This window comes from Narcine bancroftii, chromosome 1, assembly GCF_036971445.1.
Source record: "Narcine bancroftii isolate sNarBan1 chromosome 1, sNarBan1.hap1, whole genome shotgun sequence".
In the NCBI taxonomy this organism is placed as follows: Eukaryota; Metazoa; Chordata; class Chondrichthyes; order Torpediniformes; family Narcinidae; genus Narcine; species Narcine bancroftii.
Window position 1 is genome coordinate 291,837,138 of NC_091469.1, and position 6,024 is coordinate 291,843,161.

Genomic DNA, 6,024 nt, shown 5'->3' on the forward strand with positions numbered 1-6,024 from the left:
CCCGGCAGCCACCCCGGCAGCTCTGCAGCTCCTACCTTGGCACTTCCACACAGCCCTGTGGCATTGCAGCCACGACATGTTGCGGGAATGTGTCTGTGCCCTGCCGGTGCCCGACGCTGGCCAGCGCTGCTCCTCACTGCCCCACTGCTAGATGTTTGCAAAGCAAGATCCCATTGCTGCTCAGCAGAGCTTGCACCTGTGTAGCTCTCTCTCTCTCGAGCATCTGGTGATGTGTGCGGGTCAGGGGGTAGCTTCACTGCCTATCCTTGCTGCAGTGGGAGCGGTCAGACCAGATCAAGGGGAACACGGAGCCCAAGCACCCAGAATACATGGTTAGAGAGTAATGGTCAGCTTACCCCAATTACAGCGCCAGCGACCCTGGTTCAAATCCAGTGCTGGGCGTTGAGATTGGGGCTGCACACAGGTAGCTCAAGTGCCTGAAGCCGGGTGGTATGACATTAGCCATTTACTGTTTTGCTCCCTCTGAGCACTGGCTGCTGTTACACATTCAATAAAACCAGGGAAAACACTTGCCAATGCATCTTCTGCTTCACCAACAACGTTTTCCTCAGTGGAATCTAAGAATCAGCCCTTCAGCCACGACACAGGGTGAAATGAGAGCTTATTGTCATGTCCACAGTACAATGTACAGATGTACCAACATTCTCCATGGCAGCAGCACACAGGTGGGGAAGGCAGTGTAAATCACCACACTTTAACATAGAACACAATGGTACAGGCCCTTCCATCCACGATGTGGTGCTAACCTACATAAACCTCCTTAACAACCTTTCCTCCCTACCCTGTAATGCTCTATTTTTCTTCCATCCATGTGCCTGAGTCTCTTAAATGTCTCTTAATGTTCCAGCCTCCACCCACCATCCCTGGCAAAGCATTCCAGGCACCCACACACTCTGTGTTTAAAAAAGATACCCCTAAACTTCCTTCCCTTTGTACAGATGCCCTCTGGTGTTTGCTATTCCTGCTCTGGGAAAAAGACGCTGGCTGTCCACCCTATCTATGCCTCTCAGAATCTTCTAGACCTTCTATTAAGTGGTCTCTCATTCTTCTTCACTCCAAAGAGAAAAGCCCCAGCTCTGATAACCTTGCCTCATATGGCTTACTTTCCAATCCAGGCAACATCTTGGTCAATCTCTTCTGCACCCTCTCCATAGCTTCCACATCCTTCCTGTAATGATGCAACCAGAGTAAATATTTCAAGTGTGGTTTCACCAGAGATTTATACAGCTGCAACATCACCTCATGACTCTTGAACTCAATCCCCTAACTAATGAACCTCAGCATCCCATAGATCTTCTTAATTACTCAATCAACCTGCACACCAACCTTAGGAGATCTGTGGATGTTGTCTACATGGTCTTTAGTAAGGCCTTTGACAAGGTCCCACATGGGAGGTTAGTCAGGAAGGTTCAGAAGTTAGGTATTCATGGTGAAGTAGTGAATTGGATTCGACAAAGACTGGATGGGAGAAGCCAGAGAATAGTGGTGGATGATTGCTTCTCAGATTGGAGACCTGTGTCTTGTGGTGTCCTCAAGCATCAGTGTTGGGACCTGTAATGGAGGATTTAGACCAACTTATGCAAGAAGGGATGCAGTTGCATCAGAAGATATAATCTAAATTCCACCATGAGGCCCAGGATGCATATGAATTAGTAGACACAATCTAATTTACACCATGAGGCCCAGAGATGCAGTTGCCTTTTGTTGGTCGCAGACTGTCAGACCTTGAAGATAATTAAATCATTTATTCAAAGAGATAAGCTGTGAGTAAACATTTTTTGGGTAATATAAGCCATGGTCCCACTTCTGAAGTGGAGACTCTCTGAGGGGTGGAAATGTCTCTCAGCAAGAAAAAGAACTAGAGTCCAGGTAACGTCCCGGTTGGGGTAGGTGGAGAAGCTGCTACCGGCACCCCAACAACCTACTACAAGTGTGTGGTCATTGCTTCGCTTCGGCAGTTGGGACCAGTCCAGGCGTTGATAAGTATAATTGGGAAGGACTTGCATATTGTATTTTGAAATCAGCTTTTGAATTTGTAATAAACATTTGTATAAACTGAACTGCTTTCGGAGTGGGTGCCTATTTTCTTTCGGTAGCTCGAACACTGTGACCAATCTAAAACGAACAAAGTGAGAGGTACAAGTTTACCCAGGACAGGACCAATGTTGTTTATCATCTATATCAATGAGCTGGATGATAATGTGGTAAATTGAATCAGCAAGTTTGTATATGACACTAAGATTGGAGACGTTGTGGACAGTGAAGAAGGTTTCAAAACTTGCAGAGGAATCTGGACTAGCTGGAAAATTGGGGTGAAAAAACAGCAGATGGAATTTAATGCAAACAAGCATGAGGTGTTGCATTTTGGAAGGACAAACCAAGAAAAGACATACCAGTAAATGGTAGGGCACTGAGGGACCTGAGAATACAGATACATAATTCCCTGAAAGTGACATCACAGGTGGACAGGGTGGTAAAGAGAGCTTTTGGCATATTGGCTTTCATAAATCAAAATATTAAGTACAGGAGTTGGGATGTTGTGGTAAAGTATAAGACATTAGTGAGGCCAAAATTTGGAGCATTGTGCAGTTTTGGTCAGCGAACTCGAGAAAAGATATCAATAAGATAGAAAGAGTTTAGAGAAGATTTACTACGATGTTGCCTGGATTCAGGACCTGAGTTACAGGGAAAGGTTAAACAGGTTAGGACTTTAGCGCAGAAAATGAGGTGAGATTTGATAGAAGTATTTAAAATTATGAGGGGGGGATAGACTGTTAATTTAGATAGGCTTTTTCCATTGAGGGTAGGTGAGATATAAACCATAGGGCATGGTTTAAAAGTGAAAGGGGATAAGTTTAGGGGGAATTTCTTAACAGAGAGAAGTGTGGGTGTGGAACAAGCTGAATGTGAACTCAATTTTAAGAAGAATTTGGACAGATATATGGATATGGACTGGGTGCAGGTCAGTGGGACTAGGCAGAAAAATGGTTTAGTACAGACTAGAATGGCTGAAAGGGCCTGTTCTATGGTTCTATGCATTTGAACTCCAAGGTCCCTATTACCTTTTATTTTGAAACAAAGGAACCATTTTTGCCATTCTCCAAACCCCTGGCACCTTCCCTATGGCCAGGGAGGAAGCAAAGATCATCACCAATGACCCAGCAATCGCTTCTCTCATTTCCCACAGCAACCTGGGATTTTCTCATATGGTCCAAGGGACATCAATCTTAATGTTTTACAGAAGATCCATCACGTCCTCTTTCTTAACCTCAACATGCTCCAGCACATAAGCCTGTTCTATACTGGCCTCACATTGATCAAGGTCCCTGTCACCTGTGAATACTGAAGCAAAGTATTCACTTCGGACCTCCTCTGCCTCCAGGACTCCTTTAGTAGTCCCACCTTCATTCTCGTCATCCATAGAATGCCTTGGGGGTACTCCTTAATCCAACAAAGCCTTCTCATGCCCCCTTCCAGCTCTCCCAAGTCGTTTTTTAAAAATTTTAAAACATTTTTTACACTGTGAACCATATCAATCAAAATACATACAAACATTTCCCTTTTAAGTATACACAGTGGCATTTTCTCCCCTTTCCCCCCCCCACCTTCCCTCCCCCCTTCCCACCCCCCTCCAAACCAATTAAACAATGTCATCACACAATGAAAATAAACAAGAAAATTGTGTCATCTACTTTTACACACTGGATCAAGTAATTTTGTCTTATCATTTTAGGAGGTGGAGGTCCGAGGCAAGCCCTCTGTTATGTTCCATGTACGGTTCCCAAATTTGTTAAAATAATGTAACTTTATTTTTTAAATTATTTTTTCCAATGGAATACATGTATTCATTTCCATGTACCATTGCTGTACTCTTAGGCTCTCTTCTGATTTCCAAGTTGACATTATACATTTTTTTGCTACAGCTAAGGCTATCATAATAAATCTCTTTTGCGCTTCATCCAGTTTGAGGCCTAATTCCTTACTTCTTATATTACTTAGAAGAAAGATCTCTAGATTTTTTGGTATGTTGCATTTTGTGATTTTGTTTAATACCTGATTTAGATCTTCCCAAAACTTTTTCACTTTCTCACATGCCCGAATTGCATGTACTGTTGTTCCTGTTTCCTTCTTACAGCGAAAACATCTGTCTGATATTGTTGGATCCCATTTTTTTAAACTTTTGGGGTGTGATACCTGTGTAACCAATTATATTGTATCATGCATAACCTTGTGTTTATCATATTCTTCATAGTTCCAGAGCATAACTTTTCCCATATTTCATTTTTTTAATCTCTGTTTAAATCTTTTTCCCACTTTTGTTTGGGTTTTATAGCTGATTTCATCATTTTTCTTCTCTTGCAGCTTGATGTACATGTTCATTATAAATCTTTTAATTATCATTGTGTCTGTAATCACATATTCAAAGCTGCTTCCTTCTGGTAAACTCAGTCTGCTTCCCAATTTATACTTTAAATAAGCTTTCAGTTGGTGATATGCAAACATGAGTTATTCTATATTTGTACTCCATTTGTTCAAATGATAATAAATTATTTCCCAAAAAACAATTTTCTATTCTTTTAATTCTTTTTCTCTCCCATTCTCTAAAGGAAAGGTTATCTATTGTAAAAGGGATTAGTTGATTTTGCGTCAATAATAATTTTGGTTGTTGGTAATTCATTTTTTTCCTTTCTTAGTGAATCTTCTTCCATATATTGAGTAAATGATGCAATACTGGTGAGCTTTTATATTGGGCCAGCTTTTCATCCCACTTATAAAGTATATGTTCCGGTACCTTCTCCCCTATTTTATCTAGCTCTATCTTAGTCCAATCTGGTTTTTCCCTTGTCTGATAAAAATCTGATAAATACCTTAATTGTGCTGCTCTATAATAATTTTTAAAGTTTGGTAACTGCAAACCACCTTGTTTGTACCACTCTGTTAATTTATCTAATGCTATCCTCAGTTTCCCCCCCTTTCCTTAAGAATTTCCTTATTATTCTCTTTAGTTCATTGAAGAATTTCTCTGCTAAGGGAATTGGTAATGATTGAAATAAGTATTGTATCCTTGGGAAGACATTCATTTTAATGCAATTTACCCTCCCTATCAATGTTAGTGGCAATTCTTTCCCATGTTCCAAGTCTTCCTGCAATTTCTTCATTAATGGCTGATAATTTAATTTGTACAAGTGGCTTAAATTATTATCTAATCTATTACCTAGGTATTGGATTGCTTGTGTTTGCCTTTTAAATGGTGTTTCTTTTTTAAATTCTGTATAATCCACATTACTCATTGGCATCGCTTCACTTTTATTTGCGTTGATCTTGTACCTTGATATTTCTTCATATTCCTTCAATTTCTTATGTAATTCTTTTATTGATATCTCTGGTTCTGTTAAGTATATTATGATGTCATCTGCAAATAAACTGATTTTATACTCCTCTTTTATTTTTATCCCTTTTATTTTATTTTCTGTTCTTATTAGTTCTGCCAATGGTTCTATTGCTAAAGCGAACAGTGAGGGAGATGGGAGATAGTGGACATCCCTGCCTAGTTGACCTAATTAATTTAAATTGGTTCGATACATATCCATTTATTGTCACCTTCGCCAATGGTCCATTATATAATGCTTTAATCCAATTAATATATTTTTCTGGTAGGTTGAACCTCTGTAATACTTTAAATAAATAATTCCATTCTACCCTGTCAAAGGCTTTTTCTGTGTCTAAAGCAACAGCCACTGTTGGCATCTTATTTCCTTGAACTGCATGAATTAAATTAATAAATTTATAGACATTATCCGCTGTTCATCTTTTCTTAATAAATCCAGTTTGATCTTGTTTTACTATTTTTGGTACACAGCCAATCTGTTGACCAATAATTTTGCTATTATCTTATAATCTGAATTAAGTAGAGATATTGGTCTATATGATGCTGGTGTTAGTGGATCCTTCCCCGTCTTTGGTATGACTGTAATTATTGCTGTCTTGCATGAATCTGGCAAG